Source organism: Castor canadensis, chromosome 5 (assembly GCF_047511655.1).
Source record: "Castor canadensis chromosome 5, mCasCan1.hap1v2, whole genome shotgun sequence".
In the NCBI taxonomy this organism is placed as follows: domain Eukaryota; kingdom Metazoa; phylum Chordata; class Mammalia; order Rodentia; family Castoridae; genus Castor; species Castor canadensis.
Genome location: NC_133390.1, coordinates 79289463 through 79306181, shown reverse-complemented (window position 1 = coordinate 79306181; position 16719 = coordinate 79289463).

Sequence of the window (16719 nt, the reverse complement as noted above, 5' to 3'; positions counted from 1 at the left end):
GCCAAAATCCCTAACAATCTGCCAGACCCTGCCTGGTCTGCTTCCTACTGACTCTTACTGTAGTCCCATATGATGAAAATCATCTCTATGAAACTGTAACAGTGAAGCAGGACAATAAATGTTACCTCATTCATAGCTGAGGAATTGGTTTTCCGAGAATTTAAATTATTTTTCATTGTCAAATGCTTTGTGTTTAGTAGAGCCAAGAGTTTGACCTAATTTAGCTCCTATCCTCTTTTTCAAAATAGGACCTTATCTCCACAGCTCCAGGTTCATTTGAAACAATATATAAGCCTAAAAATCCAATTAAGGACTATGTTTTCAGAAATAAAACAAAAATGTACTGAAATAAAATAGGAATTATGAGTTTTTAAAATTCTAAATGCTAATAGGTGTAATAGTCATAAAATAGCCACAATAATCAAGATTTATTAAATGTATAAGATAAATGCTTTACATTCATTAATTCATTTGTTCCATAAGAGCCTAATGAGGCTGATTAAAATTATTCCCCCAACAGACAAAAACCTACCTTGAAGAATGGTGAAGTAAAATATTTGTCTACAGTAACATAAGAGGTTGAGGAGTCAAGGTGTGAACCAGGCTACTGAATTCCAGAGCTAATTTTTCCTAACACTCCTTTGATATAGTAATATTACTTATAATCCAATTTAAAAGAGTGACTGGAGGTGGACAGTAGGATTCATAAGGTAAAAAAAGTTCCAAGTCCTTAATTGACTTTTCCAGATTTATCTGCACATATAGCCTCCCAATGACATTGTCTAGATATCAGCTATGCAGTTCCAATCACAACCTCTTGAATTCCTACTGCATTTCTTAGTCTATGTATACAAGATCCTGTTGTTCTTCATGTGCATCACCACATCAGTTTTATTCCTTATGAATTAGCATCCAGTAGATAGCACATTATAAAGTGTTACTAATTAAAGTGTGTAGAATTGAACTGTTCCACCACTGAGGCAAAAGGCTCGGGACATTAACACTTTAACTCTTGTCATAAAAGTGAATCAAAAAACAATGATCTGTTTCTCTGCTGACTGAAAGGAAACGAACAAAAAGTAAAAAACTGGATGCTTGCAAGTGACTTGCATTGCATCAAAATATTCAGAAACAAAGAAATTAATCATTGTGGTTAATATGCTTGCATTATGTTTTCACTTAAAATAAACTTCATGTCTTATATAGTAGTTATCATGCTATCCTTACTCCTGGCAGGATATTGTTCTATTTTTCTTTTGTTTAAATATACAATAGTGTATTCCTTTGTGTTGATACACGGTAGTCTTCCTTTCTTACATGGTGTGGATATGACACAATTTTGTTTTTTTGATATTTTTCCCAATCAGAATTTGGAAGGGAAATAGGCTTACATTTGAATATTTAATATGTAATTCTATATCTGTTGTATAATTTAAATAACTTTAAAAAATTTTTGTTAGCATAAATTAATTGCACAGAGAGGTTTCCTTGTGATATTTGCACATTGCACATAATGTATTTTGATTAAATTCACCCTATGTTACTCAATTAATCACCTTCTCTCCCTCCTCCTTTTTAACAGTTCTTGGTGGATTTTATTGAAACAACTCTTATGTCTGTCTCTTTCTGCTCTAAGACACATCCTTAGTACAGAATCTGTTACACTTAGAGTCTTAGGAGCACATAGAGACTGGGAACATGTATAATGACTATGACATTAAGAAGTAAGGTAGCTGGCAGCATGAGTGTGGTTAAGAAATCCTGGCAAGGAATAAAGATACTTGCCTTCTAGGCGCAATCATTCAACACCTTAGCAACATTATCTCCTCAGCTAAAAACTGTGAGGTTTTACTATATCACTTCAAAGCTTTGCTCGTCTTATCTTAGAGTCTATAATTCTAAGTCAAGTGAGAAAACTTCTATATGGCTAAATCCTTAAATTTTTGTCCCCATCCTTGTTTATTAGAGACTGCAGGAAAATTCATAGGTTTAAAACTTCAGCCTGAAGAGTCACAACAAATAAAACCTTGACACTTCTAATTCCTTATTTGTAATTGCAGCTTGTATTTCAGTGTGCTGCACTTTGTCAAGTGACACAGAAGCCCAAGGAGGTGGTAATGGCTACAGCATTAACATGGGTATACATGCAAAATATGAAATATGGAAAGGAAAACCAATTCATTTTTATAATTATGGAGGACCAAAAGGGTGCTCTAAACTCTTCAGAGGCTCTCAGGTAGAACATGGTTTTGGTCAAATACCTTGAAAGGGGAAACAAATGCCCTTAGGGATACCCTGTGTCCATCCAACTGCAAAGATGACCTCAATTCAGAGCCAGTATCTATGAACCCAAGCAAGCCAAGAAAGGCTCCTTTACTCAAAACTGCAAGAAGGAAAATAAAACCCAAAGTTAAGGATGACCATCCAGCTGGCACACGTGCCCAGGCCACAACTGGCTTTGGCAAATCCTCACCCTTGAAGCCTCCAATGGCTCTGAGGTTCTCACCACAAGAAAATCATGGGTTTTAAAATCCAAGAATTAAAGAACACATTGATGTAATTTTGGTGCAGGAGCATTTAGAGAAATGAATGTTTGTCTTTGAAGGCTGGCTAACCTTGGGAATGCTTCTGACCTGTAATGGGGCTATTTGCATGGGAGTTGAGTCTAATGTCCCTAAACAGATTTGAATATTGACCATGCACCAAGGGTAGACTGGAGCCTTGGTGCTTCCAGCTGCTCCATGCCCAGAATGAGCAATCTGTGCCTGAAGTTCTTTTAAAGATTAGAAATACATACACACACAGTACCCGGAATCTTAAATTAGCAGAAAATAAAACCAGTTCTTGAATTTAATTGGAAGACTTTCTCTCAAGTAATTATATAATTTCTGCCTGAATGACTGCATTCATTCTTAAAATATGCTTCCAGATAAGACAGACAAAAGTTTTCCCTCTCCTACCAGCTGTACTTGAGGCAGAGATGGCAGGGTGGAGGCTTGAGGCCAGCCTGTGTGGAAGTTAAGGAGACACTATCTCAAAAAAACAAGCTGGGTGTAGTGGGGTTATGTGTATAATCCCAGCCAAATGGGAGATTGAGGTAGGAATATCTGATAGCTGTCTGATCCCAGCCCTAGGTAAAATTGAGAACATATCTCAAAAGTAAATGAAAACAAAAAGGGCTGGGGCAAGGCTCAAGTAACAGAGTACCTGACTAGAAAGTATGAGGCTCTGAGTTCAAACCTAGTACCACAAAAAAAAATCCCTCTCAAATTTTAGCCATTAATTCTTGTTCTTTCTTTAACAGCCACAGAGAAGAAAACATCCTCTTTACTATATTCACTGCAACCCCAATCTCATTTTCAGACAAAATATCTCGATTCACTCAACAACATCAGTTTCCAGTTCTTCACTCTCCTAGTCACTCTTTCCTGCATATGACCAACTTAATTTTTTCTTTCTTGTTTGTTTGGGTTTTTGTTCTGTTTTTTTGGTCTCATTCTAAAAACACAGTCTCATTCTGTGGGCCTTGAGGACCTGGTGCTCGTGATTCCTGTCCTGCCTCTGCCTCCTAAAACATGCCTGGCTAGTTTCATCTTTTTCAAGTTTTTGCTTTAATTAAAACAAACATTTTGTCTGAGTTATATCGTAATACTCATAAACCAGAATCTTGATCTCTGATAAAGTAGGTTTATTCACAACCCTGACTTCTGTATAGGTGTTATTAATAATTTCTAGAAAAAGAAAAACGAATCTTAATCACCTAATGTCAGTCATAAAATTCTCTCCTATTTGTTATCTTATGTAGTCATACAAATTGGCTGTTAAAATTTTAAATGCTGTATTTATCATTCTTTGTTGTGTTATGGAACATGTTTAAGATATAAATATTTAATCTGAAATGTGTGTCTTGATACTTGTCTAAACCCAGGGCTTGGTTACACAGGGCCTTTGATATCAACGGGTCTTTCTCCATCTGTTTAGATGACAGGAATCAGAGACTCCCCACTTAAGCTCCTTTCCTACAGCTTCAAATTATTAGGAGGACCACGACAGTGACTCCAGGAGCCTTTCCTCCCATCTGAACTTTTTTCTTGTGAACCATTTATGGCCAGCCTGCCATAATTTTCAATTAAACTCAAATTCTATTTTAGTTTGTTAAATGATTTACCTTATATGCTGTACAGTAGAACATAGTAACCTGTAAAACACCCTTCATTGTGTTGTTGTTAATCAACATGGCAATATTTTATAAATGAAGTATGACATATAAAATATTAGCTTATGATAAAATCCCATTATAAGAAATCACACTAGCCATGGTGGAACATGCCTATAATCCAAACATTAAGGAAGCAAATGCAGGAGGATCACAATTTCCAGTCCAGCCTCTACTACAAAGCAAGACCCTGTCAAAAAAAAAAAAAGAGAAAAAAAGAGATAGCATATATAGAAATTACGTATATAGAAAAAGCAATTTATTTCCATGTCGAGGAATCTTCTTTAGAAAGTGTGCTCAGTTGACTAATTCTAGCACTGAGTTACATTTCCAGATGCTAGCCACCTACCTCAGTGCTAGCTTCTTGGGTGTTAATTATATTTCTTACTGAACACTCCTGCTTCAGTTAACTGTGCAGGAAATCTTTTCATTTGTGGCATGGATGAAGCTGGAGAACATTGTTCCAAATGAAATAAACCAGGAACAGAAAGACAAATGCTGCCTGATCTCCCTACTATGTGGAATTTTAAAAGCTTGAATTCACAGAAGCAGTGAGTGGAAGGATAGTGACCAAAAGTTAGGGCATGCAGAAAATGAGAGATGTGGCAAATGCCTATGATCCCAGCTATGGCAAAGCCCATAGGTAGAAGGATTGTGGTCTGAGACTGGCCCCAGACAAAAGCATGCAACCCTACCTGAAAATAACTATAGCAAAAAAGAGTTAAGGGTGTAACTCAAGCACTAGAATGCCAGCCTAACAAGTTTTGGGCCCTGAGTTCAAATCCTAGTACCACCAAACAGATCCATTTGTTCTCATTTTAACAAAACTGTATCATCGAATAATGTCAATTCACAAAATAGCTTGATGAAAATCTCTTTCTTCCTCCCTCCATTGTTCCCACCCAACCTATCTCTCTTCCTTTCTCCCTCCCTCCCTTCTCTCTCTCTTTCTTTTTAAAATTTAGCAGATTACATGAACCTTTTACTATAGAAGTAAATCTATATTCTTCTATAGCTTCATTTTCCTGCATAATTTAGATACATCATTGTTTACTATTAAATATTATGTTGTTTCTAATTATTTACTATTTGAAATATTACTTAAGTAAATATGTTTATTCATATTTTCATGAATAATTATGTCTGTTTATTTTTATACATTACAAAGCTTTTGACTTATATAGCTGGATTGCTCTACAAAATATTAACCCAATTCCCTTTACCAATAATCCATGTCCATACCATTAACATTTTTCCAACACTGTCATTGTTATTCATTTGTTATTTGTTAAATAAAATAATTTCTTGTTCTATTTAAATTTATTTGTTCAGTTACAAATGAAGTTTATTCCCTTGGGTTTCCAAGGCATATAATAAAATAATATTTTCTAAAAGTGATAATTTAGGCATGTCCTATGTGAATGTAATCTTCATGTAAATATATACACATTCACATGTGAAACCAACATTTTAGCAGTAGGTAATCTGGATACTTATTGGTGAATTTCGGGTGATTCTAATTTTTATTCCTTTCTATGTGTTAGTAAAAATTCTTTATCATTGATATGTTTTCATAAAATCACACAACAGAATATCACTGTCCTTATAATTCACTATTCAGGATCATATTATGATAGAATCCTTTCAGAACCTCATTTTTTAAAAAGTCTCAATAGAACAGGTATCAAGTGAGATCTGCCCATATAAATTATTGGTTGAGTTTAGTAGACATGGTGCAGTGCAACCTTTCTCACATAGAAAATGGAAGTGCAGGTGTTTAGAAGAATCCCTGATGCTGCCCTGCTATCTTCTGCTCCATCTGTTATCTTTGCTTCTGACATGTTGCCACTTCCCCTCCTTCCCAGTGAAGCCCTCTTAATCCCACTGACAATTTTGAGCCTAAAGCTCTACTCGATTTTCAGCACCCAGAGCATGTGCTCTTTACTTCCTCTAATTACCTAAAAACTGATTTGTTAAAGAGCATAGTGTTTTGTAGCAGAATAAATCTCACATCACTTGTCCTTGTCTATTTCTCATCACCCTTACTAAATGGTGAGCTTTAGATGACAGTAAGGGTGGTGATTGTTTTACTTATTTCTCAGTGACTAATCGTGTCCAGCTGTGCTTAGCACTTCGGAGTTTCTCAGCATACAGTTGACTGAATGAATGAGTAAGTGACGTGACTATGTCCCAAATGTGGAACAGGCCACCCACACTCAGTAGAGCAGCTTCGTGATTCTTAGTAAGCTTGGGTATCTAAAGGAGATACAATTGGCAAAATCAATTTTAGGGGTAGTGCTTCTTGATTTAGGAAAGAAAATCATGCTTTTATTTTTCTTTGAATCATGGAAAAACTGTTTGCCATCTCCAAAGCTCATTTTCCATCTATAAAAAGAAAGTGATCAACAAGCCAGTCTTCATAATCTCTTGTAGTTGGGGCATTCTTGAATTCCACTATTAGATTTCATTCAGTCTTATCCTAAAATGAACTTGAGCATCTGGATCATTCCTGGAGTCAAATAAGCTGTAGAGCCAGAAGCGAGAAATTGGATTTAAAAAGGTCCCAACTGCTCTTTCCTGGATCTATACACTTGAGTCTATGTGAGAAATGAAAATGTACTCTAATTCTACAGCTGTTGAACTCAAATTAACTTCTTTTGACATGGTCTCCTCCCATTCTGCTGATGAATTTCTCTTATTTAACAATGCTCTATTAAATTCTTACATTTCCACAGAACTTCTTATGTTAAAAAAACACTGTGCTCTAAAAAGCATGCTTTTAAATGTAGGCAAAATAAATTTATTTTCTGATGTAACTACACTGACATTTCAGAGGTAAAAATAATTATTATTACTGATTGTCAGGAGACATTTCTGAAGTTAAAGTTTCTTTGATAATCATCTTTTCTATAAAGTACTTATCTGTGTTAAAACAAAAAACATCCCTTTTTTGTGTGGGTTTTCTTTTTGGTTTTTGGTGGGACTGGGGTTTGAACTCAGGGCTTTGCACTTGCAAAGCAGGTGCTCTACCACCTGAACCACACCTCCAATCCATTTTGCTCTGGTTACTTTGCAGATGGGGTCTCGCAAACTGTGTGCCCTGGCTGGTCTTGAATGGTAATCCTCCCCATCTCAGCCTCCCAAACAGCTAGGGTTACAAGTGTGAGCCACTGACACCTGGCAAAATACACTTGTTAAGACAAATAAATATCTTTCCTTAGAGTGATTCCTAAAGAGAATACTCTTCAGTTATTAGGTTATACTTCCTAATTAATCAAATCTATAAATTGAAAGTCAATATTTCTGACTATTTAAAATACAGGAACTTAGAACATCTATAATGACACTCCAACCTGATCTGTTCTAATGTAATAAAATTTAAAACTTTCAGTTTCAGAGTTCATGCAGTGTTTAGAATATTCTTAAAAACTACCATTTTGTTATTCAGTACTAGGAAATAAGAATGAATTGAAATTTCATATTTTTTCACACCTACAATTTCACAGTAGATTGCCAAAATCCTTTTCATTTGGTCATTATACTTAGTATTGCTAGTCTTATAAAAAAATATAACACAAGTTAAGACTCATTTAAAGAGTATATCTTACTTTATGGGCTAAAACCACTATTTAGTGATCAGAGTCTTCATATTTTGTTTTGATTCTGTTTTTGTTTTGTTCTTTTGAGACAGTATTGCTATGACTTCCAGGCAGGTGTTGAACTCAGTTCAAGTGATCCTCCTGCCTCAGTCTTCCAAGTAGCTGGTACAGGTACAGTGAGCACCATTGCACCTTGCTATATTTTGTATGGTTTTTTTTTTTTTGGTCTTTTGCTTTTTTGGTGCTGGGATCGAACCCAGGGCCTCGCTCATGATAGGCTAGCGCTACACAACTGAGCTACATCTCAGCCCTATATTTTGTATTTTAAATCCAATTAAACTAATACTGTTACTGGCAAAACTATAAAATACATTCGCAGTGACATTTTCCCCTTTCATAATGCAGTCATAAACAATGGAAATATTTAATCCTATAATATAAGTAAACATTGGGAACATGTTGTTTGTGAAAAAAATTAGATCATTTTATTTTATTAGTCTTTTATACCTCTAACTTGTAGACATGGTCAAGAATGGCTCCAGTTTGAGCCCCATGCTTTTGAGGAAGACTACTTCACAAGTGGATCTATGATAAGCTAAGGAACTTCCTTCAGAATATAGACTGATATTGTTTTTTTCTAGTAAATTATCTTAAGAAAAAAGGAAAATATCAGTCAAGATAAACAGTGTGCTTAGTGATGTACTTTATGTTCTGCCAAAGCTCCCCATCTCATTATGGACCAATAATAAGTAGTTCACATGAAAAAATGCTCACCATCTCTAGCCATAAAGGAAATGCAAATTAAAACCACACTAAGATTCCACCTCACCCCTATTAGAATAGCCATCATTAGCAACACCACCAACAAGAAGTGTTGGCGAGGATTCGGGGAAAAAGGAACCCTGTTACACTGCTGGTGGGAATGCAAACTGGTACAACCACTCTGGAAAAAAATTTGGAGGCTTCTTAAAAATCTAAACATTGATCTATCATATGATCCAGCAATAACACTCTTGGGGATATACCCAAAGGAATGTGACACAGGTTACTCCATAAGGCACACCCATGTTTATTGCAGCACTATTCACAATAGCCAAGTTATGGAAACAGCCAAGATGCCCCACCACTGATGAATGGATTAAGAAAATGTGGTATTTTTACACAATGGATTACTACTCAGCCATAAAGAAGAACGAAATCTTACCATTTGCAGGTAAATGGATGGAACTAGAGAACATCACCCTGAGTGAGGTTAGCCAGGCCCAGAAGACCAAAAATTGTATGTTATTCCTCATATGTGGACTTTAGATAAAGGGCAAACACAACAAGAGGATTGGACTTTGATCACATGATGAGGCGGGAGCACACAAGGAAGGTATGAGAATAGGCAAGAAACCCCCCAAAAAACAAGATAGCATTTGATGTCCTCAATACAAAGGAACTAATGCAGAAACTTTAAAGCGACAGAGGTCAATAGGAGAAGGGGACCAGGAACTAGAGAAAAGGTTAGATTGAAAAGAATTAATTTAGAATGTAACACACACGCACAGGAAATCAATGCAAGTCAACTCCCTGTATAGCTATCCCTATCTCAACTAGCAAAAACCCTTGGTCCTTCCTATTATTGCTTATACTCTCTCTTCAACAAAATTAGAGATAAGGGCAAAATAGTTTCTGCCTGGTAGGGGGAGAGGGAGAGGGAAGGGGAAGGGGGAAGGGGGGAGAAATGACCCAAACATTGTATGCCCATATAAATAAAAGAAATTTAAAAAGTAAGTTTGAACTCAGGGCCTACACCTTAAGCTACTCCACCAGCCCTTTTTTTTTTTTTGGATGGGATTTTTCAAGATAGAGTTTTGTGAACTATTTGCCTGGGCTAGCTTCCAACCATGATCCTTTTGATCTCTGGCTCCTGAGTAGCTAGGATTATAGGTGTGAGCCATGAGCACCCAGCTCTCTAGACTGTTGTGTAACTAAAACCTTGCTGAAACTCCCCGAGTTCACTTTAGCCTCCTCCGCAGTCCTCCCAAAGTTGAATTATACCATTGTGTGCCTTCATTTAGAGAGAGCTTAGATATGCAGGTTGGGTGTCCCTATTTGGACTCACACCCTTTCAGTACAAGTCAGGAGTGAAGGAGTCAGATGTGAAGATGAAAAGGATTGGTCTTCTATTCAGAGGCCAGAGAGTTTTTCATGTTGCATTGCCACCTTTATAGGATGGGTCAACCTAAAGTTGAATGTAGCCTTCTAGATAAATGTAGACTATTAATATATGATATTTTCCTTCCATTTGTACTCTTCCCCAGGGCCCTGAAAATAACAGAAAAGCCCCAATTCACTCTACAGGTGTTATGTTGAAAATTAATCAAAAGGATTTTTTAAATCATGCAACATTTTAATAAATTTAATCCTCATTCCTCCATTAGTTTTTGCTTAAATTATTTAAAGTTTTTTAAATGAAATAATTGTATGCTACTAACTTTTTATGTCTTCATTTCCTTAGTGGAAATCATGGGTTTTTTTTCATGCCATTCTATTTATCAGAAGTCTCTTTTCCTCTGTGGTTCTCTAGAAATTGTATGCATCTTTCAAATAGTTTTCCACCAGCAGGGACCCTTACCTCAGCCCCTACGCCTTTTACTGTTCCAGAGTAGTCATAAGATTTATCACCATAGGCTGCCCCATTCCCCAGAATTTTGGTTGCTTTATTTAGTATATTTCTATGTGTTGGTGGATGCTATTTATAGTTTATTCTTTAATAACTTTGTTTTCAAATTCACTATTTTCTTTTACTCCCTTCAGTATACTTATACTCATGTACTTATATACTTACATAGTCAGATACTTATGTTTAATTTATCTTTATATCCATTATCCTCCCCCTCTTCTTAGTTATGAGTTTTTCTTAGGACAGTAACTATATCTAACTACTCTATTCTTTTTCACAGCACCTAATATAGTGATTGTTACATAGTAGATGCTGAATAAATAAGTTGTGTTTTTAAATAAAATTTAAATATAAGGTTATATATTAGTAGAAAATAATTTACAGGTAGAAGGATCTGACAATATTTAAGATTTTTTTGTTATTCTAAAATTTTTATTAGGATATGTTTGTTGTACGGGGGGAGATTCGTAGTGAAAATTTAGAGTAGACTTATATTGTACATTATTTACATTGCCCCCATCATCTCTCCCTCTCAGCCCTCTCCCCCCACACACACTTAAAGCAATTGCAAGAGGTTTTATAGTTCTGTTTCATATAGGTATATAAAGTCCATCTACCATATACCATCACCTTAATCTCCTTCTTTCACCTCCCTCCTCCCATTAGTACCCCCCCCCACACACTCTATTCCTATTTTACAGTCATGGTTTTCATAATTAATATTTGAGTTGACATTCAAAGGGTTTTCTCAATGCATGCCTACTGTAGGTGTGCTTTATTTTGGTCTGTTCATTCCCTTAGAATACTCTCCCTTACCCCTTTACCTCCCATTCCCTGTTTTTCAACAGCTTTCAATACACATCATTATATCTAAGATTTTTAAATCAGATTTCAATGATAAAGTAGAGCAGAGAAAGGTCTATGAGAATTAACAACATTTCTTATATAAGGATTTAAAGCTGGTTTTCAGACCAAATACTAAGCTGATAGAAAAAAAGTAACCAGAAACCTTAAAGAGGCCTTCAAATAGTAAAATTATTTTTGATTGACTTTGTTATTGTTTCAAGAACTGGTGATTTCATTTTTAAATGTATTATTTCAAGATCCAAAGTTTTCCTGCTGCTGCTAAATTATCTTTTTTTATACTTATATTTGGCTTCCCATTGGAACAATTCACTTACTCAGTTTCCATGAAACCCCTAATAACTATTTAAATTTTTTCTGTTCTTGGCTCTTCTCAAAATCATAAATATGGGTTTGAAAACTAAACTTGATTTCTGTGGAAATAATTCCCCTCCCTGTACCCATCCCCACTAATTGCTAAGGAGGTACAACTCTGCCCATCAGTTTTATTTATGATAGGCTCATATCTTATTCCCCTTAGGAAATGGAAGGTCTGTTATAGATCTGATCATATTGAACCAATATAGCTACCTCTCTCCAAGCTAAACCAATGCAAATTACTGAAGGAAGAGTGAAGGAATCTTTTATTTTTAAAGCATGTGAATAAAATGCAGTTTTCAAGTGGCCATATTATACTTGCTTTGTTTAAACCTCAAATATTTAAGTATGTTGTTGCTAATGCAAAAACAATTCACAAGGAAATTAAATTTTTATTTGCCACTATTAACATAAGACTTAGATTGTTTTGTTGGTTAAATTTGAGATAGCCATTTTTGCCACAGATAGAATGACATTTCTTAGGATTATATCGTTTTAAAGTTTACACTTCTATTCTCAGTATACTTGAAATTTTGTTTTCAAATTTTAACCTAAAATAGTATCATATTATCTATTCTCCTAGACAATGAATGTTCTCTTCCATGTGGCTGATATAAATTTCTCCTTTTACAGGTCTAGCACCATTCCCTTTGAGGTTCAAAAAACAAACCATAAATAAGTCTATTCAGTAACATACATACAATTTTAACTTATTCAGAATCATGAATTTCTCCAATCAATTACCTACATCACAGTTGGGTTAAATGATAATAACCAAATTTCATGGTTTCACTGTATACAATTGAGGTACAATACAAATACTGTTATGAGCCAGAGTGACTTTAAAAGACTTTGGAAATCAAAACTACTATTTGACCATATTTATAATGAGAGATTAACAAACTATTTAAATCAGAATTATGGCACATTATCATAGTAATTTATTTTACACTAGTATGAGTTTATTGTACTGTTTTTAGGTAGGACAATCTCTTTGCCTTGACAAACCACAAAGGGGAAAATCATGAATACAAATGGCCATGTATCCCAATGACAAGCTTCCCATTCTGAAGGCTGCTTCCAATGCTACTAAAATCATCCACAATGGCCCAGGCTGTGTTCTGGAACTTAGATTTCAATAGCAAGCATAACAGATACAAAACTGTCCTCATGGTTCTTGCATTCTACTGAAGGAAACAGACATTAGCAAGGTGAATATATCAGAAAACTCAATCAGATAGTATGCTAAAATACTGGGCCTAGCTATACATAAATCGATGTTAGTTTATTCTGTGCAGAGTTAGCAAAGTAGTTCTAGCTATGCACTCTCATCCAGCAATGTGTTAAGAACTCCTGTTTCTCCACATCCTTGCCAACAGTTGATATTATCTTTTTACTTAAAGCCGTATTGGTCAGCAATTTTTCTGTGATTTTAATTTCTATTTCTCTGATTACTATTGATTGAAGTTGGGTACTTAACTGATTATTTGGATGTCCTCCTTAGAAGTGTCTCTAGAGTATTTTCTTGGGTTGGCTTGTCTTTTTCTTGATGAATTATATATTCTACAGGTACCACTTTCAAATATTTTATCCAACTATTCACTCAGTTAATGTCATTTTATGAACAGAAATCTTAAACTTTAAGTTTGCAAATGATCCCTTTTTATGGTGAGAGGCTTATTATGTGCAACTTTTAAAGTCTTTACCTACCTTGAAGTAATAAAGATTTTCTCTTCATTTACAATCTATACTGTTTTATCTTTCACATTTATGTCTACAACCTACTTGCAAGTGATGAATTTATAGTATGAGATACAGGTCAAAATTACTTCTATATAGTATTCAACTTTCTGGTATCATTTTTTGGAGGAAAATAAAAAACTTGCTCTCTATTGCTCCTACAATTTGTGTAATCAAAGACTTTTTAGGGACCAGCATGGGTGGTATACTCTTGTAATCTCAGCTACTCAGAAGGCAGAGATTGGGAGGATGCAGTTCATGGCCATCTGCAGTAAAAAGTTAAAAAGACCTCAACTTAACCAATAAAGAGAGGTATGGTGGTTACTCACCTGTCATCCCAGCTATATGGGAGACATAAATAGGAAGATCACAGTCAGCCTGCCCAAGCAAAAGCTAGAGACACTATTCAGAAAAATAGCTAAAGAAAGGAGGACTGGGTTCAAACTCCAATACTACCCCAAAAACAAAAAGAAAGACTTTTTAAGGAGAGAAGAAATCATAACATGTTTGACTGTTGATTGGAAAAAGTCAGTAGAGAGGACAAAGTGAACAGAGAGAGGCTTCTGTGCAAGGGAATTAAAACATCAACCAAGATGGTGACCTTAGCAAAGCAATATTCATGATGGTAATTGGCAGTACATATTATTAGGAACTAGGTATTTCATATTCAGAACACTTCATTCTCTCTCACACATATATATGTGTATATGTTTATTAATGAACTCGTGTATGTAGGTATACAGTAGATGAAAATGTGTATGAACTCATGTTTATATACATTAATTTCATCAAGAACACTGTATGTTTCACATGTATTCAATGTTTTATGCATTGCTGTAATAGTATATATGAGAATGAAATTAGTTTATATTCTATCCTACTCTTTCTTTCTTTCTTTCTTTCTTTCTCTTTCTCTCTCTCTCCTCTTTCTTCTTTTTGAGTGCTACTGGGGTTTGAATTCAGAGCCTCCTACTTGGTAAGCAGTCACTTTACCACTTGAGCCATACCCTACCAGCCCTTTTGGCTTTGGTTAGTCTTGAGATAAAGTTGAGATAGAGTCTCACACTTATACCCAGGCCAGCCTGGACCTCCATTCTCCTACTTAAGTTTCCCACATAGTCAGGATGATGGGCATGTATCACCATTCCACCTTTTTATCAATTGATGTGGGGTCTTGTGGATTTTTCACCTTGGCTGATCTTGAGCTGCAATCATCTACATCTCCACCTCTCAAGTAATTGAAATTACAGGCATGAGCCACCACACCCAGTTATATTCCATCATATATTCACTTAAAACCACAATGAGGTAGTCATTAGTTTTATGCAAAAGGCATCAGAGGTACATAGTATGTAAACAAGTTGGCCAAGAGTGTTAAAACTGGGATTTAAATCCAGAGGGACATGCTCCAAAATCTGTAGGCTTAAACTAATGTGCTAAACGCATCCATAGAGACTTTTTGAGTGTATTAAATATCTATAATTAATAGACACTTAATCCAATATCCAATTTATATGTTTTTCATGGTTTTACACATCTTACTAACCAAGCTAAAGAAATCAGATTTTTTTCTGTGGCTTTTATAAGTTTAAATGGTAAAATTAATAAAATAACCCATTAATCTCTGAGTATCCTGTATGACGTACTGAAAAGAAGAAGAAAGCAGTCCTGTTTCTATATCTGAAGCATTCAGTCAGAAAAAATGCATGCCAATAACATAGTCTGCTTTCAAAGTTCCATTTTTGGTTCTATTCTGCTTCATGTTCAGTTGTGAATTGAAAACTGTGGGAAAGATCCAAACACTAATGGTTTGCTCTTTAAACACAGGCAAACTTGCTCTTGTGCTCCTTGTTTTATCTAATATCATCCTTGGATGGAACATATTCATGGTTTTTTAAATACACATTTCAGTCAAATTGCAGGCTCTAGCGTCAGCATAATATTTGTGCGGTTTTGCAGTAGCAAAGTCCGAGTAAGCTCCTTAGTCCTCTAACCTCTGGAAAGCAAACACAGCATGATGCATATCAGACATTGAAAGTTCCATTTCTCTGGTGCCCATTAAGTCTCTAGCATATCTCATACCACTCAGTGAAATTCAGACCAATGCAATCAGAACGAAACATGAACCTGTGTTTAATGTCACCTAGCTTTGACTCACTTCCCTTGGATTCTCCCACAATTTCTCTGAGGCTTTTCATTTGTCTGTCTTAAATATATATACATTGGTCATTGTATTTCATGATTTAAAAAGACTACAGTAAATAGAGAGTTGCTAAATATACTGCACATATGCTGTCAATTTTTCAAAGCAGGGAGACAGCCTTCCAAGTAAGAAAATCTCAAAAGGTAAGAATGAAAATGTCACAGCATGTTTGGGAAACATGAGGCAATAAGCTTAGCAGGTAAGTAAGTAATTAAAAAAAAATCAGGAAAAATATAAAAAGAAATTGTATAGAGTCAGATTGTAAACCTTTGCAAATTAGTGGGCAGTGTTCAATTAATTTTAAATGATTAATGTCCTGATTATTCAGGTTTGAACAAGATACGAGACTTGCCCCCAAGGAGCTCAAAATCTCTTAGGGAAATGGTCATCAAAACAATTCAACATCATATGATAACAGCTATAAGTGAAACATTCTTAAAATGCAATGAGGACTTGAGAAAAGCTTCACAAATCAGGTCCCAATTAGTCTGCAGAAAACTATGTGATGGTTGACTACTTTTGTGCAGAGGGATCAATATTTACAAAAGTCCAGAGTTCAGAGTCGTTTGTTCCCTTGTCTCTGACTCCAATGATAGACAAAATAACATTTTTGATACTTCAAAAATAAAGTTTAGAACAAAACCATGTTTGTATGTGACCCAAATAAAATTAAAGTACCAACTGAGGAACACAGTCAGTGATTTTTAACCTGGTATGAGGAACAGAGTGAAGCAGTCAGTTTCAACCTCAGGCTGTGTATGGATGAATGTCAGACAGCAGAAGTCATAGTTGTTATATCAAATCAAAAGCCAGGATAGACTGCTCCAGTCTGTGAGCAAAGTTTGAATAGCTGTGCCTACTACTATGGTTACTTCTTTGATAAATCTCACCTGAGATGGTGAGAGAAAGAAAACAAAGCCAAACAGTACCTGGACCAAGCAGCCAGAGATTCAGAGAGTGAAAAGTTTTCTCACAGGAGCACCCACTTCTAAATCTTAGATCTGGAGCTGAGTTGGGGAAGGAGACAGGAGGACATCTGTGCAATAGCTCCATTAAATCGAAACAGTATAAC